General features: G+C 42.2%; 1 protein-coding gene and 1 long non-coding RNA gene across 4 annotated transcripts in view; one reads left to right on the forward strand and one right to left on the reverse strand.

Moving 5' to 3' along the window:
• Positions 1-25,306, forward strand: part of FARS2 (phenylalanyl-tRNA synthetase 2, mitochondrial) — a 375,390-nt gene that overhangs the window by 198,696 nt on the left and 151,388 nt on the right. The gene's annotated exons all lie outside the window — the stretch shown is intronic.
• On the reverse strand, positions 8,553-15,474 carry LOC112658895 (uncharacterized). Its single transcript, XR_003136004.3, has 3 exons — positions 15,337-15,474; positions 13,144-13,319; positions 8,553-8,860 (listed from the first exon to the last, which is right to left on the reverse strand). It is a non-coding gene; the product is annotated as an uncharacterized LOC112658895 (long non-coding RNA).

A 25,306-nucleotide genomic window follows, 5' to 3' on the forward strand; every position in this document is an offset into this window, starting at 1 on the left:
TAAAGATTATGTCATTTGAGAAACAGTGCACGTGCATGCGTGGGGTAGGGGGAGGGAGAGGGAAACAGTCCCAAGCCGACTCTGCACTGAGTGTAGAGCCCAACATGGGGCTTGATCCATGACCCTGAGATCATGACCTGAGCTGAAACCCAAGAGTTGGATGCGTAACCAGTAAGCCACTCAGGCACCCTGAGGAGGTTTTGGTATTTCTATCTCTGGAACTGGGGGGATATGTTAATACTAGAGTCATCTAAACAATAGTTGATAGATCATAAAGTTAAAAGTTATAGTTTTAGGAAATAAAAATGTATATGTATATGTGTTTCAGAGCATCACACTGTACACCTTAAAATATATATAATTTTGATTTGTCAGTTATACCTTCATAAAGCTGGGGAGAAAAAGTTATAGTTTTAAAAGGAAATAATCAGAATAGAGACCAAAAACAAAGACAGTTTTGAAGGAATTGTCATGGCAAGAAAGAACATGTCAATTAAACAAAGCTGAGTAGGTGAGTGGGTTTTTTCCTCCTGCTATGAATATTGTAAGTAATTATTACAGGATTGCAGTAGGGATGCTTTTGGCTTCAACCAAGAAAAAGCCAACTCAAAATAGTTTAAATAAGAGCAATAGCAGGCATCACTCAGTGATGCCAGGACTCTAGAACTTTGAACGCTTTTGCCCCTTAGCCTTGAAAAAATGGCAACAGTAGGATGGAGCACAGGATCCAGAAGCAGGAAACAGAACACATTTGTTTCCTTTTTTATGTGTGAGGGAAAGTTTTCCAGAAGTCCTCAGCAGGGTCTCTTCACCTGATTTTCAAGGTAGGAATGGTCTGTGAAGGTGGCTTGCTGTTTTCTGATATTTATACTGAGCTCATGTCAGCAAGGTTCATTCTGTGTGATTTCACTACCAGTAGTGCTGGATGCATACAAGTAGGCCCCGTGGCAATGCTGTCTCTTATTACCACAGCCATTTGTATGAATAAACAGTCACTTCTGAAATGGGAGGAGGAGGCTGCTTGGGAAGCTGAAACCTACCTTCTGCTGGCTAATGCTAGAAACCATCCCTTAGAGTTGGAGCTCTCATCCAATGTGATATATCCTTCTTCCTAGAACATGCTGTGCCTACCTTCCTAGGACAACTGGATGGGATTTGCAGATGTATGTGGTTATGGGCCATTTTTGTCTCTATTTCAAATTGAGTACAGAAATCAGCATCAGTGTGGCATATCTGACTATGTTAACTATCTTAGCCAACGGAGAAAAGGGCTGAAACACTAACCTGAAAGCCATTCAACCTAGGATTGAGATCCTAGGAGTTGTCAAAGACTAAACAAGTGTTGGTTAGAGCCAATTCAAATGGAAAAATTCAAGGTTTATATTAATGTTCTGGGAACCAAATTGAAGCCAACTAATTTGCCTTACTAGATTCTTAGTCAAGAGGTAAGTGTGTTTGTTCCATGTCTTTATCTCATCCTGCGCAATAGGAAAAACAAATCTCTTCACTGTTCCAATTAGAGGCAGGCGCTGCTCCTTCACTCAGACGACAGGAGGAACATTTGGGTTCATCTGAAATGTTAGGACTTAAAGTCAGCCAGTATTTAGATAGAGAAATGAGAATTTCTTTGTGATCACATTATTGCACTGCTTTTCACACTTTGTGCCTTTAGGTTGGTATTCTGGATCTGTAATCTTGTGATCTTGAAAATGAAGAATAGTTAAAGTAAGCAGTAATTTATATAGTAGATAGCTTAATTATTCTTTCTACCACTTGGCTGAGTAATGAATCAAATGTTTTCTTTCAATATGAAGGAAGAATTTATTTTCTGAAGGGCCTCCCTGTGAGTTTTATAAATTACAATTATAGATCGTAATTCACTACCAAAGATAGTGAATGAGAAATACATCACCCCTGTAGAGTCCACTTGGCAGATTTTGAACTCCAGGTTACCTGCTGTTTGAGAACCAAGTAACTATTTTATATTTATTTTTACTTGTTTTTTAAAATAGATATTCGAAACATACAAACATATATTTCTTTTTTTATTTTATTATTTTCTAAAAATATTTTATTTAAATTCACTTTGTCAACATATAGTATAATATTCAGTGCTCATCCTATCACGTCACATGCCCACTTTAGTGCCTGTCACCCACGCACCCCATCCCCCTCCCCTTCTGCAGCCCTTTCTTAGTTTCTCAGAGTTAGAAGTCTCTCATGGTTTGTGTTCCTCTCTAACTTTTCCCCACTCAGTTTCCCTCCTTTCCCTTATGGTCCCTTTCACTATTTCTTATATTCCACATGTGAGTGAAACCATATGATGATTGTCCTTCTCCAATTGACTTATTTCACTCAGCATAATACCCTCCAGTTCCATTCACGTCAAAGCAAATGGTAGGTAAACATATATTTCTTGATTCAATGTTCTACAAACATAAGACTGTGTGCCCTCTTTCCAGTAAAGCCACTATCTCCCAGATATGCTAGGATTTTGCCACAGATTCATATATAGAGTGAAAGCATCAGAGGTGCAGTTGACACACCTAACCCTTCCCGATGACATTCTCCTTCCTGCTGTCCTACCCAGAGGTGACCCCTGACTTTAACTGATGCCTGCCACTTTCATGTTATTTATATATATTCTAAAACAGTTTGTAGGATTGCTTCAAAATGCATATTAGTGGCCAAAATAGATAAAAGATAGAAATTCAGACAGGTTTTATGGGAAATTTGAGTGGATTCTAAAATGTGTATAGAAATACAGAGGGCCAAGAATGGCCAGATAACCAAAGTAGGAGGACTTACTTAATCTGATGCCAAGTCCTTTTTAAAAGCTGCAGTGATTGAGAGCGTGGCACCTGTGCAGGGTGGACAGAGAGGCCATCAGATGCAGAGAGGAGCCCAGAAACACACCTCTGCATTATGGTAGGCCTGTGACCACTCCTGCGCTCTGGAAGAGACAACCGGTCTTATAATGGCATTTTAGAGTACTGACCTCTTGATTAAAATATAGTCACCAAGTTAGAGCTTTGATCAAGAGGCTGGATCTGCTTCTCTCTTTTTTTACATAGGCCCACAGCTTCCTATTGAGGAGGTGACATTTAGTTTGGTTGATTCTGTCCTTGTTCACCAGAAACCACGTTATATGGCATGTGTCTGTCTGCTACACTCAGCCTTTTCCTCTCCCTGACAGTGCTTTGGCACAGCCCATTTCCAGAGATGTACCCAGGCCTCTGAGCTATTAGTAGCTCTACCTTTTCTTCTCCCAAACAACCAACACATTCTTTTATGCAAGTGATAACCTCCACTTCAATTTGTGTGTGTATCTATATATATTTATATATTATATATAACTAATATGTAATATATAGAATGTCACTAATTCTCTACACTGGTGGAATAAGTCTAGTCGTCTATCTCCAAGGTCATCCCATAGTCTGTGATGCTATGAAAGTGAGTAGGATTTCCTTGTCTCCTCTACTGCCCACCTCAGATTAAATTGCTATACTTCACATTCATTTTGACTTCATTTTACCAGCTAAGAAAAAAACAACAACAACAAAAAACATGGATTATAGAAAGATATGACTGTGCCTGGGCCCGTATCCCTCAGAAAAGTCTTCCCAGATGGTAGAAATACCTCTAAGCTGATTTTGGATTCTAAGGTCAAAAAGAGCAAAAAGAAGACCGTAATCTGGAATTAAGGAGAACCCAATCTTTATCTTTTTTAAATCATTTCCTCCAGAGACACCATTTACTGAGGAGCCTCAGGGGCACCCCGCCCCCCCGCCTCATCGTGGCCCCCCTTCTGTCTCTGGTCTGTCTCTGTACTTACATCTCTCTGTCTCTGTTCCTCTCGCTGTCTTTTTCTATGTCATACTTTCTCTTACTCCCTGTCACTCTTTTACTGTGTGGTTCTGATCCAAGTAAGGTGGTCAACATAGCAAAGAGGAAAACTGTCCCAGGCTGCATGAGATCCCAAGGGAGTTATTCCCCTGCTGTTTCTTCTTGAGACCATAGTTGATATAGATGAAATATGACAGGGTTTATCCCAAGCATAAGAACCTTACCAAATAGTCATTCAGAAAACTTTTTGAGCATCAGTTCTTGTGCCAGGCACTGTGCCTGACACAGGGGATGCAGGAAAGCATAGTCCCTTGCTCCTGTGCTCATGCACTAGTGGAGAGGACATTAATATGGGTCCATGCTTTGATAAAGGTAGGCTGTGGGAGTCTGGATGAGAGGGAGACAGTAGGCCAAAAAAGTGGGGAGAGGGAGGTGAGGACAAAGGCCCAGAGGCACCATCCAGCCGTGGTCTCTGATTTTGTTTAGGGTATTTACAGGGGAGTTTGCTGAGATAGAGAGGAAATGTGCACAAGGGCAAATCTTAAGGACATGAAAGTTCGGTTTTCCATTTTCTCTGGAAGGCAGTGAGCAAAACAACACATTGATGATCAAATTTTCAGTTTAGATAGATCACAGTCCTGATGATATAAGGGTGGGCTGGGGCAGGAGGCCAAGAGGCCAGGCCAGGCTGAGGGGGGGCCAGTCGTAGAGAGACGAGAAGCTAAGGTTTTGGCTCCTGACATTTTCAGAGACACAGTTGAAAGGTCTTGGGGCCTGGTATGAGCAGAGTGTGGTGACCATACACTTAGCATCTGAGTTGAGGTTTGGCTCCCTTTGAGAGTTGCTACACAGGCAAACTGGTATTGACCTGGGCAACCTGGGTGTTTAAACACCGAGGGGAAAGACAAGTGAGAAGCTTTTGGAGCTGGCTGTAGAAGACGAGAAAAATCAGATTTGAGAAATTTACAGGAGTGGAAAAAATTGAAGCTTAGGATATATTGGTATCACCTTTGCACGCACTGCTTTTTGCCATGGTGGCCTTTGTCATTGCTGTTCTGTTCTAATTGTCACAGGCAAGTCCTCAGTTCATGTATGATGAACTTTGGAGAGCAGGAGCTGTGTGGTGGTGCCCAAGTGACCACTCAGGCCAGGATCGAAATTAGAAATCAGGATAGTTGAGGCAGAGCTGAGTTCTTGGGAGAGAACTGAGGCAGGTTACGACGGGTGTGCACATCGTCACCAAGTGAGATGAATTTGGTGAGCCGGCATGAAGGTTGGTGCTGGGGAATTGCTGCTCAGAGGACAGAATGTGAAGTATGATACTGGTGAAGCTTCCTCCAGGCCAGAGGACGCGGTATCAGAGGCCGGGTGGGGATAGAGAAGGGACTGCCGGGTCAGATGTACAGTTCCTCTGTGGTGCCTGCTTCAGGCCAATGCGCCTTCACTCAAGGACAGTTACAGAAATGCTAATCATCATGGAAGGTCAACATTAAATTATTGTGCACACAAACACACACACGAAAAAAATCATGATTGTTTTAAGCTTTTGGAGATTTCTTCTGGAATGTTTCTGTAAGGGAAGCAGGAAATATTCTCTTCTTGACCAAAATGAAGGGAAAAATATAGAATCAAATATTCTAATCAATGCCATCCACATTTGAATATTTGGAAGATCTTCCTAATGTGTTTATTTTGTTGGAAATGTGAGGAAATGAGAAGAGAGGCTATCGAAAGTTGGCTTGTATTATTTGTTCAAAGCTTCAGTGATCTTGAATATTACTGTATGCCCTCTGAATTCTGGTGGGCTGTTTAAAACCGTAACATCTCCTTTTTTTCTTTTTTTTTTTTTGAGGACTTCAGCTTCTTTAGCATTGTATTACCATCACTTCTGCATATTTTAAAGGTAATTCAATTGCCCTCTTCCCAGATACTGTGCATATCTAGTTTTCTAGGGTTTTTTTTTTTTCCTTCTCACCCAGTTTCCCAATTATCACCTTGTTAGCTGCACACCTGCTGCACAGAAAATTATATTGTGCCATTTAACCTTTTAAAAGAGAATAGATAGAATGGAAAATATGCTTTGTTAATTGGCTAATTCAGCCTCTGGGTGTAGAGCCTCCACATTCTTACTGAAGGGGAGAACCTGCTTGTTTCACAGATTCTAGGACCAGAGCAAGAAAGACCGTTGGCAGGTCCCTTGTTTTAAACAGAATGTCTGCACTCTCCCTGCAGCTGGGCCTTTTCCGTTCCAGTCCACAGAGATCAAGCCTGATGAATAAACTCTTCTTTCCATCAGTTTCTACACATTTCTTTCTGAAAGAGACCCCTTCATTATTATGCCTCTCTGAAGTAATTCTCATTTATCATCGCATCCAGTGATTAGCTTTATTTCATAGTATAGAAGAAATAAGTAGATCCACTGGCTGCTTAATATTCAGATTTCTCATGAAGATGTGGTTACTTTACACCTAAATGGTTATTCATTTATTATACTTACTTTCACATACTGTATCTATTAAAGGCAAATACACAGCCATTAGTATGTAAATTGAACTTGGACACTGAACAAATGAGGTAGAGCCTCAAACATTATTTATCGACTAATTAGTTTTATTGTAATCAGAGGAGAGCCTATAGGAGCGCCTAGAACTGCGGGTGGGAGGCCTGCATTAATACAAACACGTGTCCGTTTCATTTTGGTCTGACTTCATTCATGCCCGTTTTGTGACATGAGGTATAATACCTTCATTTCAAAATGGCTTAGATGCTTACAAAGCTATTAAATAATAATAGATAATGTAATGGAATAGATTGTTGAATCATATGAAAAAAAAGAAGCCTCACAGAAGCCTGTAGAGAATCCTTCCCTCAAAGCAACCGAAGTTAACAAGAGGGCCCCATGAGACCTTGATTCGAACCCCCTGCTTTGCATTTTCAGAGATGACAACCTGGAGCCCTCAGGTAGCAACACCCTTCCCACTCCCCTCGCTGTCATCTATCCACCCTCCTGGTCAATGAGAAGCTCTAACACCTGGCCGGCTTCTCTCTGCCATCCTGGGAGCAATGTCACAGTTATTTGGCCTCCTGTGAATCACCCAAAAAGCATCTCCACCCCACAGATTTACTTTACAGTGCATCTGGATCTTCTAACCCCTGGTCTTGTGCTGCATATGCCTGTCCTACCACAATCCTCTGTCCTTCCAGCTACTTCATTTCTTTTTTCTTTTTTCTTATTTTTTTTAAGATTTATTATTTATTTAAGAGAGAGCATGTGTAGGTGCGAGTTGAGGGAGAGGTAGAGGAAGAGAACCCTCAAGCAGACTCCCCACTGAGCATGGATTCTTGAAGCAGGGTTCAATCTCAGAAGCCTGAGATCATGACCTGAGCTGAAAACCAAGAGGCAGACGCTGAAGCAGGCTGCCAGTCTGCCTGCCCCTGCCACCCCTGGCCTTACTTCTTGCTCCACCACACCCAGACTGAGCTTCTGGTCCACTGCTTCTACTGTCTTCCCACCAGCACCCTCCTATTTCTGCCAGCCTATATGAGCAGACCCCTATCCTGTGGTAACCCCCAGGTCTCCTGTTTGAACATGTTGTTTCCATGTTGGACAGGCCTTACTTACAAGATAATAACAGGGCGGAACTGATTGTCCCCTCTGCAAATGTCTGATCTCCAATTGGGAGCCCTGGATTCATCCCACAGATTCTCTCACCCTAGCCTTTAACAAGTAATGTCATTTCATCACTGTAGAAAAGCAAGGCCCTCGCCCATGGAATCCTTCATCTTCCTTCTGCTCCACTTGTGATTTTTTTTTAATAGTTTTTTTATCCATTCTAGATCTACTGAGAATATTTTGGGGAAAGGATCCAGAAATCTGCTGCTTACCATGCTCCCAGTGGTTCTTAGGTGCCTTACCCTAAGAACTTCTAGCCTGCATTCTCATAATCACCACCAAACTGGTTCCCATGACTCTGGGTTCTTCCCCTTTCCAGCCATTATCCATGTAGCATGATGTTACTATCTTGTTTTAACACTTTCAGTGGTTCTGCATTGCTTAGAGAATGGATCCTGAACTCTTTCGGCTGATGTCCAAGCTGTTTGGTCACTAATTGTCCCTTCCTATCCTGTCTCCTCCTCCTGCCTCCCTCATGCCTTCTTTCTGACTTTCTGACTTTTGTGACTACATAGGACTTCTGTTCTCTGAAATCAGTCATTTTTTGGTTCATTGATTCCACAACTTGTTGAGTTTGCTGTGATCAAGCTCTGCATTCAGCCGTTGGGTTTCTGACCAAGACATCCCTGCCCTGAGATTACAGTCATGTTTAAATCTATTGTTTCTCTTTGAAAGGCCCCTGCCCTCCCTGTTTCTCTTGCTGGAAACAATATGTAACCTTTATTAAGTGCTGACCATGGGCTAAGCAGTGTGCTTTAGCCAGCCCTCCCACTTTACCCCCTTTCTCCTCTATGTCCCTGTCTGTGTTTGTATATCTGTCTCTCTATATGTATAATTTTATTTAATTCCGGTCATATGGCATAGATACTGTTATCTTGGAGTCCCCATATTGCAGTGAAGGCATTTGAAGTTTAGAGAGTCCCGGAGCTGAATCAGGTGGACTCTGGATGTGACTCCCTGACCTTCCGACTGCAGAGCTTGAACTTTCCTTCTATGTGCTCTGCTGCTCACCCTTCAGACAGTGACAGACAGTACACCCACTCTGTCATCCTCCCATCTCCACACCTTCCCCTCCTCCTTTACTTTAGTTTTCCACTAAACACATTGTTTATTCAGTAAACATCAACAGAATTTAAGTACCTTTCCATATGGGCTTAAGTATAGCATGTTCCACTTTTGCCAGGGTTGGTTCTGCCTTTTTTGTGCCTCTGGGTTTAGGAGGCCCTTAAGTGCCATGGATCAAGTCTTATTCCTTTTCTCTTCAGTACACAGTGCTGGTTTTCTCCGTAACACTGTTTGTGGGCCAACAGCAGCACTCGGTACTGTTCAGCGAATGATCTAAGGAAAGCAGAGCATTTTCAGTTAAAATGTACTTTCTGTAGTCTGTGCAGCTAAAACCATGGTGACAATAAGAGAAATATTACATGATAAAGGCTCACAAACTTTTCCCAGGAACACTTCAGTAGCACCATTTGCATCTCCATAATGCATCTGTTCATTGCATGTGGTTCTCGGCTACCTTATTAAAATCATTAGGACAGTATCTTCAAAAAAATAGGTGTAATGTATTGAGCAATAATATTTGTAATAACAAGGCTAAGAACAACCTACACCTCCATCAAAAAGAGGCTGTTTACATAAATTATGGATGGCTTGTAAAAGAAACACTATGTTGCAGTGAAAAAGAATAAGGTAGCTCTCTGTATAAAAATGAAAAACGGTAGCTATAGCATGCTTCCACTTGTATTTCAAAAATAATAAAAGTATACACCATGTGTGTATTCACAGAAAACCCCTGGAAGAATGAATACATAAACTCTTAGTAGTGGTTGCATCTGGAGAGAAGGAGGGGGCAAAAGGTCTAGGTTAGGAGGAAGACATCATTTTTACTAAATACCCTTTTATAATATTGGACTTATTCGCTATGTGTATGTATCACATTTTTGGCTGTTTTTATACTTGATGTGATTTTTTTGATGACTTTTAATTTTCATATGAATTCAAATTTAAGGAGTTATAAGAATAGTACAAGGAACACTCAAATACCTTGTATGCACACCAATTGTATGTGTAGGGACAATTGATCCTCATTATTTGTAGTAGTTATGTTCTATACACTTGACTTGAACACCAAATACCAAACTACACCTCTTGGAGAAGTACAGGGTTAGATTTCTACCAGCCTCTGGTCACAACTCTGTCATCAACCAGTCAGTGCATAACCTTGTTTAATGGGCATTTCTGCTTAAGACCTCTGATTTAATATAGTTGATTCATTAACATTGAACTTACGACCAAGAGCACCATCCTCATACCTGAACAAAGCTTAGCTAACATGGGTATTTTCTCCATAAGACATATCACAGCCTCCTTGCACTTGGGAACCATTTTAAGCAGCGAAACCACCAACAAAAAGCACGAAAAGAGCCTAAAGTATGGCACTAAATAGATTTCAAAAAGGACACTGTTTACAGCGTGAGAGCTGAAACAAGACAGCAGTGTGGCTTTGTTCAACCTCAGCTGAGAGTGTGCATGTTGGGCAACTTTAATCTGTCACCAGTGTGCTCATGTCTGCAAATGACCATGCAAATGCTGTAAGTATTGATTTGGGGGTAAATACAGAACCTGAATAATAAGGAGGATGGAATATATATATGTATTATAATATATAATAGCATATATATATACATATATATATAGCACACAATAGTATGATATATACAGTATAGTATCTTTTTTATATTGTATTTTTTATGAGACAGGAAATGAGAATTGAATACATACTATTTATGTGCATAGAAATGTGTATATACACACAAATATGTGTGTGTATATATATATATATATATATATATATATATATATATACCCTCTGGTTTGAGATCAAGTGGCCCACACATGCCCTCTCCCCCTAAATTTTCTCAGAAAATTAATTTTCCTCCTGTATTTTCTAAGAACAAGAACTTTTTCTTACATAACCACAGTACAATTAATAAAGTCAGAAAATTCCATGTTGATTCAACCTCTTACCCACAGCCCATATTTACAGTTTGTCAACTTTCCCAATAATGTTTTCTGTTGCTATTTTCTTCCCAGCTCCAGGATCCAACACAGTTAATATTTGCATTTAGCTGTTATATATCTTTGGTCACCTTTAGTCAGGAATAATGTCTGAGCATTGGTTTATATTTCTTGACTTTGACATTCTTTGAAAACAAGCTGTATAGTAATGACCTCAGTTTGAATTGTCTGAAGGTTCATCATGACTGGATTCAGAATGTGGGTTTTTCACAGGAATACCACAGAAGTGATGTTTTGTCCTTGATGTGTGGAGGAACATGATGTCTGTTTGCCCTCACAGTAATGGTGATAGTTTTAATCACTAGGTTAAGGTAATGCTCATCATGTTTCTCTACCTTTTAAAGTAGTAAGTAATCTATTTATGGGGTGATACCCTGAATTTCTTGTGTCTCATCAAAATGTCACCCATTTATTGATTGATTGGTTAATTAATTAATTAATTCATTCATTCATTCAATTACTTCTATAAAAAGGGCTTGTGGCTTATTATTTTATTCAATGAGCAGTCTTTTATCATTTTAAAAAAAAAAAAAAAAAAAACCTCTCATTTTCCCAGATCTGGCACTTAGGCTGCCTCCTATGTCCTTTCGGTGTGTCTCTATGATTCTTAGACAACTTTTGTGTTACCTGAGGTGATTGGAAATGTCCTAGATCTTGACAGTTGGGCTCTAAGAATGTGCTTCTATAATTTATGCACTTCACTATCTTTATATTTTACACATACAAAAAAAAGAATGAAAAAGTGCTGAACTCTAGTCAGTAGGGTCTCTTTTATATATATAATGCTATAGGTGAGTAATTCTGAACTCTCTCCTTTTTATTCTAGTTTGAGCAAAGGAGTCAGTAATCCTGAGGATAATAAGTGCCAGGTTTCTCACTGTTAAAGAAAGGAAGAATAGATGAGTAAAGGCCATAGTGAACCCTGGTTGCTAGATTCAAATAGAGGTACCAGTGGATTTTTTAGATAGTTCAAATAAATTGTGTGTCCACATGTGTGTGTTTCCTGTCTCTACCTCTGCCTACTTATAGGGCCTAGAAACAGTGATATTAACAGTAGCACTGACTGGACCTAGTGCTCAGATTTTAGTTTCTAAATACCCTAAATTCTCCCTTAAAAGGAAGAAGGGTTCTTTGTCAAAAATGACTGAATCCATGGTCAGAGGAGGGAGATTATGAGATGGGCCTGGAATATGTCCTTGAACTTGATGTGATTTTATTATATATTTTTTCCTTCACAATAATTTCTGAAGGATTGAATTATAATCACTTTTTCCATTAAACTGCTTTCTAAATCTATAGGAAAGTAATACCATGGATCCTTTGTTAACCATAAACTCAGAAAGCAGAATCTACTGATACCTAGCAGTAGCTTTGGAAGAAAAAATAATTTGATTGCACTGTATCTTTCATAGTGTCCTCTTGCAGCTATTAATCTTAGTTACTGTTTCCTGAAATCTGATAACACTTCCATTCCATTCATAGACATAAATAGTGGTTAAGTCCTCTGGTGGCTGCCCAGTATCTTCTTCTCAGCATGTTTGGTGCCAATGTCCAAGAGCAAGTATTTAGCCAGGGCCCCAGCCTACTCCCCAGCCCACTAATGGCAGCCTGGGCTATGGCCCATTCTCCCTGGGCAGAGGGTCCATCACCCTGGGGAGCAACTCTGGACTGTGGTGAGATTGTGCTCAGATTCCTGCCTTTCACTCCATGTGCAAATGGCCATAAAGAAGCCTGCATGCACAGGGTAGGAGGAAGTAACTTCATTACCTTTACAGGTAAAATAAATAAATAGATAAATAAAAATAAACGTTATTTAGGGAGCGCCTGGGTGACTTAGTCAATTAAGTGTCTGACTTTTGGTTTCAGCTTGGGTCATGATCTCAGGGTCAGGAGATCGAGCCCTGAGTTGAACACTCTGCCCAGCAGGGAGTCTGCTTGAGGTTCTCTCTCCTTTTCCCTTGGTCTGCACCCCCCCTCCCCATGCTCACACACACACACACACACACACTCTCTCTCTGTCTCTCTCTCTCTCTAAAATAAAGTCAGTCTTTTTTAAAAATTAAGAAAAATTTAGAAGAGAGATACAAAGTAAACAAAATAGTGGTAAGATATGACCTCTGGAGCCATACTGCCTGAATAAGTCCCAGTTGTACTACTTACTAGTAGGTATTAAAAAAAAAAAAAATCTCTGGGCTTTTTTTCTCACCTGTAAAATGAGAATAATAACAGTTTCTACTTATAGGGTAATGTTGTGAGGATTGATCCATTAAATATATGTAAAATCCTTAGCACAGTGCCTGACATATGCTAAATGTTATGTTCATCTCAACTATTATAGCTGTAAATGTCTGTGTTATATTAAATAATGTTTTTAAATGAGTTTAAGTGCTTGTGTACAAAATCCTCAGCTTGGACCCTCTTAGGAGTTACTGTATCTATTTTAAGGTAAGAGTAAATGTATCAAAAAAATTGGGGGGGGGGGCTCTTACTTTTTACCAGAATGACTTTACCCACAAAAAAGAAAAATGAGATTTTAATACCTTCTTCTCTGAGTTCAGCAGAAGGAGCAAGTTGTTTTTCCCCAAGCCAGTGTTTACTTTTGCCCATTCAAACATTCTTCACATCCTGTATGGAGGAGGTGTGTGCACTTGATAGCCTGCGAACGGCACCGCATGTCTTGTTGAATCACCAATGATTCTCTGTGGTTATTTCTTTTCTGTAAACAGATACGTAATCACTATGGCAGCACCGTCACTCACTGCTGATGGAAGTAAGCTTTCTATGTACCTGCAAATCTACTTAAAAATAAAATAATATTTTAAAAAAATATTGCTCTCCCGTTTGAGATCAAATACTTGTCCTTTCTTTCTTTGTCTCCCCAAACCTCCCTCCCCCCGCTCTTGGTTTCATATGCTTTTTCTTTGCTAAAACCTAGAGCCCTTAGGAAGAAAGGGTGGAATTTTCTTAAGAGAGTTTGGTTTTCTGGATTGTGATATCCCTGTTTTTTCATTTGCTAAAACTGAAGCTGCAAGGCATATTTTTACTAGATTGTGGTCCAGAACAACAACCGCACAGAAACTAAGTGGCCCTGTCCTAATAGCTCTGCCTGTCGAAAGCACAGATAACCAAATGGCCAGTAGCATTGTCCACAATGTGGCTCCGCAGCTACATGCCTAAGCTTTCTTGTTTTTGTTTTTTTGTTTTTTGTTTTTTTAAAGATTTATTTACGAGGTGCCTGGTTAAATGTCTGCCTTTGGTTCAGGTCATGATCCTGGGGTCCTGGGATCAAGCTCCACATCAGGCTCCCTGCTCGTGGGGAGTCTGCTTCTCCCTCTGCCTATGCCTGCCGCTCCCCCTGTGTGTGTGTGCTCACTCTCTCAAATAAATATATTTTTTTTAAGATTTATTTATTTATTTGAGAGAGAGAGAACAGGGAGGAGGAGTGAAGAGGAGAGGGAGAAAGAAACTTAAGCAGACTCACCATTCTGAGCATGGAACTCCCATCTCATGACCCTGAGATGGCGATCTGAGCCAAAACCAAGAATCGGGCGCTTAACCAACTGAGCCACCTAGGCGCTCCATACATACATAGGCTTTCTAAACCTTGGTTTCTTCTGGAAAATGGGCATAATATGCCCCCACTCCCCTACGTTTTAGTAGTGAGACCTTGCATGTGAAATCCCTTTGTGTACAAGGATAGTACTGGGCAGTGCTATAAAGATGTAAGTTATCACTATGCTTCTGGAAACCCTTCTGTATCTTATGAAAATTGAGAAGCCTGTTCTCAGGGGGAGGACTTCACCTTTAAGGTCAAGTAGTCCTGTTCACTTCCAACTAGAGGACTGGCTGATTTATATGTATCTCGGTATGTACACTTAGTAGAAAACATAGGTTGCCAAGACCCACATTTGTTTAGTTTGAAGGATATAAGCAGAACCTCTGGGAAAGTTGTTTATTCACTGGTTCTGGAAAGATCTCTCTCAGTGTGCATAAAATTATTAAGTCAAGTCTTTGGAATGAACCACGGCCGCATGGCAGAGTTGATAGGAAGCCAGACACCCATGTGGGTTTTGTTTTGAAGGTTTGCAGCCGAAGTGTGCTGACTCCTGGATGTGCAGCATCGATTATTCACCATCGATTTATTGAGAGCCTGGTATGTGCCCAGCAGTAGGGGTGGCTCCCGCCTTAGAAAGCACCCATGTGAGCTGGGGAGAGCAAACCAAGGCTTGAGAAGCAATTTCAGAAACATGTGAGTGCTCTCCTGGCTAAGAATGCAGAAGGAAGTTAAAACAAATAAAAAAAAACAAGGAGTAATTAGGGTAGGCCGTAGTGGGCACAGAAGTGGATCTCGGAAAGCCTTTATATGGGTTATATTTTGCTTCTTACTAGAAAAACAAAGGAAGCCAGTCATCTGTCCAGCCTGCCAGCACTGCTGCCGTTGCCGCAGCCGCAGCCAGTTTTGTTGCTGAGCCGGGTCCCCCAGGGTACCATTTCTCAGCAACAAGCAGGTGGGAGCCCAGCCAGGTGTGTGCCAGAGCTCAGGCTTGCTCCTTGCTCTGAGCTCTGGAAACTTCCTGCCGTTGACAGCGGCTTTCTGAAAACTGTCACTGCTATTAATGCAGACAAGGGACAGAGGAGAAGGAAGGGCATGGTTAGGAGTCCTGCCTGTGCACGTGGTGCTGTGGGAGGATTTCTTCTGAAGGGCTGGGTGCTCACTACCCGGTACACTTTACCCTGATTCCAGTAGGACACTTGCAGTTCCGACTGACCCCGGGAAGGCGACGTCAGAACCAGATGCTAATATTGTACCAAAAAAAATTTTTGTACTATCTTTCTGCAAAATAGAATGATCCTTTTGTTAAACGTGTGAGTCACTAAATAATGAGGTTTATGATGTCATTGCTGACATAAGAGTGTTCAGCCTTGCAGATTCTGTGATGTAGTATATCAGTGCTTTGAGTTTTTTCAAAGTAGGGTACCTAGTGAAGCTCACCTAGAGATGTTTGAAGCTTTTTGAGTGTTCAGCCAAGGCTTGATGGAGTTTAGGAAATAAATATGCTGCATGTCTGATATTTCCAGCCCTCCTTCATTCATCATTAGAACAGTGACACTCCGTACACAAACATCTTACATATCTTACCAATGAATGAATGCTTTGCACACCCGATACATAATTCCCATGCTTTAAAAAAAAAAAAAAAAAAACATCCTAAAAATGAAATGTTTCAGCATGCCAAATATATCACTGTTCTTCCTCAACAATTAAAATCTGTAAACAGAATGAAATGAAAATAAAGAATATTTCTAGCTCTGTTACATTTCCAGTTAGGTCTCAGACCTCAGGAAATTCAGTTCAGGCCATCATTGTTTAGCACGCACCCACTGTGGATATAGACAGATGAGAAGCACTGGGCAGGACTTGCAGAAGAATTCTGTATGTTTAAGTATGCCCGCTTGGTGCATCAGTTTCCCCACTTGTAAAATGAATGAAGATGGTTCCACTTCTAGAGGACTTCATTTCTATGACAACTGAAACTCTTCCCGTGAAACATAGATGTCATTAAATTAGTACGTTTAACTGATGAGTAACAGAAACCAGCTCTCTTACTAGCTCACTAGCTCCTGTATTTATAATTATTTGCATAGCAGATCCTTATATCATACTCCCCAGCTCTATTCTAGGCACCTTAGGCCACAGCCACACACTCAGGATGTAGGAGAACCAGGTTTAAATGCAGGCAGTCTGGTTCATCCACTTAGTGAGTGCATGTGATAACCATGCAGGTTGGTCTGTCTTGTAGCACAGGCAAATAGCTCTTTTCACTGAGGAGGCCTTTGTTAGATGGATTCTCTTTTGTGTCCCTAGATGTGAGGCATTTTGAGGAAGTTACTGCTGCTGCCTCAGAAATTATTGACTTTTTAAATCCAATTTGTGGTGAAATTCAAAAGCAACAAGATGGATTTAGGGGCGCCTGGGTGGCTCAGTCGGTTAAGAGCCTGCCTTCTGCTCAGGTCATGATCCCAGGGTCCTGGGCTGGAGCCCCACCTGCTATAGGCTCCCGGCTCAGCAGGGAATCTGCTTCTCCCTCTCCCTCTGCCCCTCCCTCTGTTTATGCATGTGTGTGTGCACGCGTTCTCTCTCTCTCTCAGCCTCCCTCGAATAAATAAATAAAATCTTCAAAAGCAGCAAGATGGATTTTTCCAGGAGACATCTCCATTTCTGCTTTGTTGTAGCTGCCAGATGTAGGCCTCCCCTCCCCCACCCCCCTGAGTGTGCAGGTGAGGGAGCTGGAGCAGCCCGGAGATTATGCAGGTCCAGGTGAGACAGAGGAGGGGTCAGGGCCTCCTCTCTGGCATGGATGGCACCCCTTATCAGAGTTCTGCTTTTCCCCCTTCCTCGTACTTTCATACACTCATTTATCCAGGCTATACGACAGAAATAGCAGAATTCACCAGACTCTTCAAAGAAATGGGGCAATTTTTGCCACATCATTGTCTCCTCCCTCCTCCTCTACTATCCAAACAAACAAGAAAACAAGCAGCCATCCATTTTCCAGCCATATCTCTAAATGCTTATTACTCTCTGCATAAGAATTTCAGATATTTTAAAAGAGGCTTTAAAAGCCTTTTTGTAATAAACTTCCTCCTTGATGTGTATGTTTGGGGGGCTGTATTTTAAGTGTGTCCTTTGGAGAAAGACTGTCCTAGGTTCTGTGAGTGGCACATTTCCTTGATGGTTATTTTATCAGCATGTTTTTTTTCAAACCTTCTATAGATATGTATCTGCCCCCAAATAGCATTTAATGAAGAGGTCTTTGAAATAAATCTCTAAAAACAAAAGCTACTTTATTCATCATCTGTGGGGAGAGCAGCCAGTGAAGCTCATCTGTAAAATGCATAATTAGAAACCAGAGGAGTGTGTTTCTGCATGTGCCTGAGCGTGGGTAGATATCGATGGTGTTAATAAAATCTTGGTTTCCAGTTCCTTCTTCTCTGATCAGAATAAGAATTAGGTTACATGGAAACTAAATGACAAGAGGCAGCAGAGGGAAGAAAAATGCATTATTTTTATTATTGTAATACCCTTCTTCCCATATTCTTTTTCATAGCAAAACATTGGTGTAGAGGTCTTTAGATTTGTGGGGAAAATAAATATTTACTTTTTTATAGAATAAAAATAACCGGAAGGAATATGGAAATATTTCTCTTTTAAAGGCTACTAGTCTTTAAAATTGGCTCCTTGATGTACTAAAGTCCTAGTAGTCATAACATGACTAAGCCACATTATTTAGAAGCCTTGTTATAATACATTCTCTGTAAACCACCACACTGAGGCATGGGGTTAATCAAAATGTGTGGCTAACTGGGAGCTGTAGGAATTTAACTAAATGACTAATGTAAAAATAACTGATAAATAAGAAACCAAAATGCATTTAGTATAAAAACATAATGTTTAATGAGTCCATTCACATCTGGTAGTAGTTTATGATGTGCCTCCGGGGAAGAACAGGTGAACAGACATTTTCTTGATACCCTTTTGACCATTGTCAATTAATTCCCTTCTCCCCTTCAGGCTTCATTTCCTTCATCTTTAAAATGGGAATGCATTGGGGTGCCTGGGTGGCTCAGTGAGTTGAACATCTGACTCTTGATTTTGGCTCAGGTCAAGATCTCAAGGTTGTGAGATCCAGCCCCTAATGAGGCTCCCCGCTCAGCAGAGAACCTTCTTCTCTCCTCCTTCTGCCCCTCCCCACATGCTCCCTGGAGCTCTCTCCCTCTCTCTCAAATAAATAAATAAATAAATAAATAAATAAATAAATAAATAAATAATTAAAATGGAAATGCAGTGATTTCTATTTCACAAAAGCAGAATTGAAGTAAAACAGTGTCAAAATATCCTGTATGTGTAAGGTTATTTTTTTTTTGTCTTCCTATTATAGATGTGTTAGAATGGTTTTCTAATAGAAGTGCAGATTAATAGAATCAAAGCAACAAGATGTATTCTCAATTGAGATTCCAGGTTAGCAAGGAAAAGGTGAGATTATAAGCTAACGATTTCTGTAAATGAAATATTATTTTCAAAGATAGAGGTTTGCATAAAAAATGTTTGGTTCAGAAAATCTATACTGCTCATCCCATTATGATGAGGTTTCGTTCACGTGGCTCTGGAACATATCCTAGTCACTACAGCATATTCCATACTGTGTTCCTTGCGGAAAGAAGATTTCATAACTAAATATGACTTCACTTACTTGGAGATTCACAAAGCCCCTTAGTGTTTTAAGGGTTCTAAGAAGTCTTAAACAATAAACCTGAAGCTACCGTTTCCCAAGCTTGTTTGACCATGGAACCCTCCTCCCCATTTTTTAAAGATTTTATTTATGTATTCATGAGAGACACAGAGACAGGCAGACATGTAGGCAGAGGGAGAAGCAGGCTCCCTGTGGTGAGTCTGATGTGGAACTTGATCCCAGGACCCCAGGATCAGGACCTAAGCCAAAGGCAGATGCTCAACCACCGAGCCACCCAGGTGCCCAGACTATGGAACCCTTTTAAGGAAAGCATCTATTAGCATTCTTCTAATGCCCAGACTCCTTCAAGTTCATGAGCTTTGGACGCAGACTGCCCATGTTCAAACCTCTGTTTATGACCTTGAGCTAATTACTTGATATTCTCATTTTTTAAAAAAGGCCAATAGTATTTATCTCATAGGGTTTTTAAATGACGTAACATATGTTTTTAATACATATTGTTAGATGAGGTATTGCATGTGAATTATGAAGTAACACATTTATAGACATGTAAGACTCTGCTTTTGGAGGTGGTGGGGCAGGGCATGGGCTGGAAGCACTTACTGGCCAGTGGTCCTCTCTGGTCTTTTATTCCCCCATCAGACAACTGCCAAGGTCTCTTCATGATTAAGTTCTCCCCTTACCGTGAAGTGTGTCCCTGACTCCCTCGCAGAGCAGTCTTATTACTGCCTGTTCTTACTATCCGAACTGTGGGTTGGAAACTCGCGTGCATATTTGGGTTAGATGGGGGCATGCACAGGGCCAGGGGGAGGGAAGTGGCAGGGCTGGTGGACAACAGGGCAGTGCCAGCCTCTTCTACGGGGGGTCCAAGCTTGGTGTTGCCACATCTTCTAATTTTTAAGAGATAAGTTAGAAATCCAGATAATGTAAAGTTTCCTGATTTTTAACATAGCAAGTATCCAGATCAAAAATATAAACAACATATATTTAGTCCTTGAGTTGACAGTTTTGCAACCTCTACATTGAAAGCAAATTCACAGGTACCACCTCCTCCCTCCCCTGCCATCTTTCCCACCTTTTAGCTTTGGCCTGACATCTGCCTTTGTCCTTGCTAAGAGGAAGGAATCCTTTTTTTAGTTAAGCTAATGGGCCCTCTTGGTCCTGCCTACTGGTTCTCTAGTCTCATAGGACCCTCTTTCCTCTCAGTCCTTCCTGCCCAGTATCACCATTCATCCACGATTGCCTACTAGATGCCAGACCTGGTAGGTTCATTTCCACATAATTCCTCCTGGAGACCCTGCACTGTGAGCTCTCAGGCAGCCTGGGAAGAGCCTCCCAGGTCAGAGTCAGAGTCGGAGCTGCATCCCAAGGTCGCATCGGCTTCTTGCCCTCCGCCTTTCTCCATATTCACACTTTCAGTGGGGCTGATTGGCTTCTCAGGGGGCCATTTCCTACGAGTTAGTACTCTTAGCAGATTGAACCTTTCTTGATCATTTCTATTGACAGTTTTAGGTTAATCTTCAAAGTGTTAGTCCTTTCAACCTACCTGGAAAACTAGCTCTCACTATCTTAGCTCTATTAGACTGGTGTGCTTCTCCACTTCCAGAGGTGCTGTACCCTATTCACCTTTATCATCTCTGTACCCGTCACAGTGCTTGGTAAATAATAAGAGGATGGTAATGAACTCGGGAACTGGAGCCAGCTTGCCTGGTTCCCACCGCAGTCCTGTGGCTCACTAACTCTAGGTAGATAGTTGTATATAGTGTAGAATTACATACTAGTTATGTAACTGTGATCTTGGGCAAGCCTCTTAGCCTCTCTCTGCCTCAGTCTTCTCATCTATAATGAGGAGTTGGTGTGAGGATTCATGGAAAGCACTCAGGCAGTATCTGGCACACAGAGCTCTGTAAATACTGACTCTTATTAATAGTGAGATTACTATTCCTCTGGCAGGAGTGCAATACATGCTGATCAGAGGAATGAACTCAGAAGACGAGGTTTGGTTTTGGCATTAATCTTCTCCAGAACAATGTAAGAATCTATCCGTCTTTTATTTTGAAAACAGTGAAAGTCCTATAGCTTTCCTCAGCAGCATCACGTTTTTCAGAGCGTGCTCGATTTGTAGGCTGAATGCGGTCACCTCTGCAGATGGGCTGGACTGCAGCGGTGCGCCTGCAGTGACTCCTTAGGTGTCAGATGAAGCACAGTGGAGCATGCCGTCTCTGGGAGCGCCAGTGCTGTCCTCTTAAGATTCCAGACACTGAGACTGGGCGCACATAATCAGCAAAGTGTTTTATGAAAATAGATGCTGAATATATACCCCTTCAATAAATCACTTCCAAGTAGATATTTTTTTTTCCATTTTGTGGATAAATATGTATCAAATAGCCTTTTGTACATAGATGCAGAACACATTTTAAAAACTGAATATCTCATACATATCAATGAGCTGGTATGTCTTAGTGGCTAGATGCACAAACTTTGATGCCAAGCAGATCCGATTCAAGTCCTGACGCCACCCTTAATAACAGTGTGACTTTCCCCAGGTCACTTAACTTCTGTAAGTTATAGTTTCTCCGTCTGTAAACTGGGAAGCCAATAGTACTTACCTCCTAAGGTTGGTTTTGAAGATTACATGTAAAAATGTATGAAAGATCCTTAGCTCAGTACCTTAGCAATTGCTGGCACACAGTAAGTGCTCATTAAATGATGGATAATACGCATGTTTATGGTTGACAGAGCTACTGAATTGGTCTCAGTGCGGGCAGATGTGATAGTGAAGAACAGCACATGTGTGACCAGTGTCCTTTCACAGTGAGAGAAGTGGTGAATGGGGCTACTCTATTTGCATCAGAACCCTTCTGAGAGCTCTTTGAAGGGATGTATGCTAGGCCCTCCTAGGGCCCTTCTGGGAGAAGTATAGATTCTGTTGGTTAGGGGGCTCAGGCACCTGGGCCAGAGCACATGCTCCATTGGTCATGAAGTCGTGGCCAGCGTCCGCCGAGGCAGTCCTCAGCACGGTCACACCCTGGTGTCACCCAGCACAGAGATGTGCACTGGTTGATAAAGGACAAGCTAGGAGTGCCAGTCTTCATTCAGCACCATCCCCACCTCTGAGATGATATTCCCAGCATGTAATCTGCTGGTAGGAATTTAGGTTGGAAAGGGAAATGACACACCACTCACATTCCTTTTTTACCCTTAAGCCCCGCATATGTAGCTCCTGTTCTTCCAGATTGTAGCAGTCAGAAGAATAGCTTTGTGAATTATACTGACCTGGTCAGCACTTTGATTTGGGGGAGAGGGGTAGATTTTCCTTTGCTTTTGCACATAGCCTGAAATGTCTGTTATGAACATTTCTAGACCTTGCTCTTTCACTAAATTTTAAGCTCCTTTGAAGAGTGTCTATGTCTTATTCATTTTAAATTTCTTAACAACTGCTTTGCATTATTATAGGAATGAAGTGAAATCCCTGGGGAATTGGATTAGCCATGAGAAATTAGTAACCAGTCATCAAGATCAGCTTTGAAACATTTTTTCTGGGGTCATTAAATAATCCAAATCAGCCGCATATTAAAAATATATAGATCTAAGAGAACAAGTACAAATGTAACATTATAATTTCACAATAGAGCTAGACTTCTTGGTGAAACTTTAGGAGTGGAGAGGGAAACACTGGCGTTAATGTCGTTGAAACTCAGATAAAGAAAACTTCACCATCTTATCCTTTTAAGCCTAAATGTACATTAATTTCATGGAATTTCGGGAAAATACCCTACTTAAATGAAAGTCAGGTATCTTAAAAAGTCACAGACCTAAGGCCACACAGCAGTAGGAAGGAGTTAAGCCAAGACTGAGCGACTAGACTACATGCTCAGTGTCTTGTTTTAGGAGGTGGTTGCGCATGACATCAAACTGTATGTTGCGAGTTACATCAACTCCGGAGAAACTACTCGGTTAGAAACTGGGAGGGAAGACCACAAACACACAAGACGGGCCTCCTGCTCTCGTGAAGCCTCCACACTTCCTCGTAGACAAGGCTAGCAGGCCACTCGACTGCCCTGAGGGAGCGTCCAGTTCAACATACCAAATGGACTTCGTCTGTTTCTCAGCCTTTGGAACTCTAAGGAACCTCAGATATTATTACCTCCTGGATGTTGCTGAGAGGATGTCTTTGCTGAAGACATTTTTCTCGCCCTGAGGATGCACTGCTCTCTCCCACTCTCACCACTGGCCACGCCTCAAGCTCAGACACCCGCTCCCTTCATGAACATCCCAGCTGAGCATAATGGCTTATTGGCTTCCCATGTGTTTGTACCTCAGTCCTTAAACTCACTTGAGTTTTAAGTTAAATATTTCTAGTAACTCATACCAACCACCCCTATCAGCTTGCAAATATCTTGGGGAAAAGAATATGTTCCTCACCTTAATGCCTATTGTGTGCCTTTCATGTTTCTTTGTATATAGTGTTCAGGAAGTATTTGTTGAATGAGGGAATGAATAAATAAAAGACTGACAAAGGTCGGTTGATTGATGCCCAAGTGTTTGCAGACAGTGTATTTCGGAGACATTCACGTTCTTGGGTCCCTCCTCTAGCCCTTCCAAAATGCGCCATTTGTGTTTTGATTGGCTCGGATCTTTGAAAGATCCAACCTCTACTATCACTTGAAATATATTTTTTAAAGATTTTATTTATTCATCCATGAGAGATACAGAGAGAGAGAGAGAGACAAAGACACAGGCAGAGGGAGAAGCAGGCTCCATGCCAGGAGCCCGATGCAGAACTTGATCCCAGGACCCCGGGATCACAACCTGAGCCCAAGGCAGACACTCAACCACGGAGCCACCCAGGCATCCCTATCACTTGTAATACTTCTGAAAACAGTGGTGAGATCTAACAGTGGAAAGTTCGCCAACCAGCCAGCCCTAAAGAAATCTTGACCGCCCACACAGACTGTCTTTTGTTTATTGGATTTATGTAGCGCCCTTGCTTTAGGGCTGAGAGGGTGTCTGTCAGGCACCTGAAAGGGTCCCATATTTCAGCCACTCACAATCAGCAGCCAAAAAGAAAGTCCCCAGTGTCTGCTTTGTGTCTTCCCTGGTATCCTGTTCCCGCTGGTCAGCACCTCTGCCCACCAGCACCGGCCCCACGGCGGGAGGAGCCCAGAAAGGAGACCGGGCAGGTCTGGGGCAGACGGCTCGCGGGACCGTCCGTGACGCTGGCTCAGTGCAGTGCACCTGCTCACAGCCCTGCTCGCGCCCAGGCTCTTCCCTCGTGGACTTCAGCCCCCAGATCCTCCGGCCAGCCCCTTCCCTCCTCCCACCTCTGCTTTCTGCCTTATCTCCTTGTCACAATCAGAGCAAGGGTGAGCCGACCAAAGCCCCTGAGCACGGGCATGGTTCTGGCTCATCAGCCGCACACGGACAACAGGCAAGGCGGGGCGGACGGCACCGACAGGCCCCCGACCGGCAGCGAGTAACAGGTGCATCAGCTCAAGGCAAGTTCAAGGTTTACAGCTCGCTCCTCTGCCATTTCTCTTGGACGGTCGCCACCGTAGCGCCTCCGGCCTCCCTGGCCTGCCACCCCCCGCCCAGGCACGGAACTCCTCGGGCCCAGGCACGCGGTCATCATCACGTTTCAGGGACAGGACCGCCCTCCAACTGGAGCGAGGAGCCAGGATTCTTCCCTCCCTCCCACCTTTTTCAGCCTTTCTCTCCAGAAGATAAGTAGATAAATGCAGAACCTTGGAAAACCCCGCCAAGAGGAAATTACCTCCTGTCTGGTTTGTCAGAACTTTCTGTGGGAGCAAATACTGTCTCCCTACTGGCTGTCAAGTGAGGGTAACTGTAAGGCATCACTACCTGTTTGAGTGACGCACCATTCCTGCTGGCCCCTCAGGGTAGTGGGAGGCTGGACACACTGTGGCTGAACCCCTGGCTGTGATGATTCTGGAGGCGAGTCCCTGCTCGGTGCCAGACTGCCGTGGCACATCCCTCCAGACCTGTTCCATCAGCCCGGAGGTGCTAACCCCTCTGGATGCCTGTTCCCACGTACCCCCTCCCCCCCGACCCCCAGCCTAGAGTGGTTTCCTCTGACACCAGAGTTGTATTTGATAAAGGAATGAGGAGAAACATGAAGGATCAAAGGTCTGGTTGTCTTTTTTCCTTGCAGGGTTTGAGCTTCTTTAGTTCAGGGTATAGTATGTGGAGAGTGGCTCCTTGTTGGTTATTAGAAAATAAGGAGATGCAGTTGGTACCTTTGATGTGTTCCTAAATGAGCAGAGGCTCTGTGCTTGAGGAAACAACTCTGTTATGCTCTGGGCACCTTTCAGAGTACCCTTTTTGGTTTCCATTTCATTGTTTAGACTTCTGAATGGTTATTCTGGATCTTGTTTCTGTAGTTTATTAGAATCTGGTATCATATCAAGGACCACAGACTCCTGGTAAATCT

The sequence above is a fragment of the Canis lupus genome, chromosome 35, assembly GCF_003254725.2.
Source record: "Canis lupus dingo isolate Sandy chromosome 35, ASM325472v2, whole genome shotgun sequence".
Classification (NCBI taxonomy): Eukaryota; Metazoa; Chordata; class Mammalia; order Carnivora; family Canidae; genus Canis; species Canis lupus.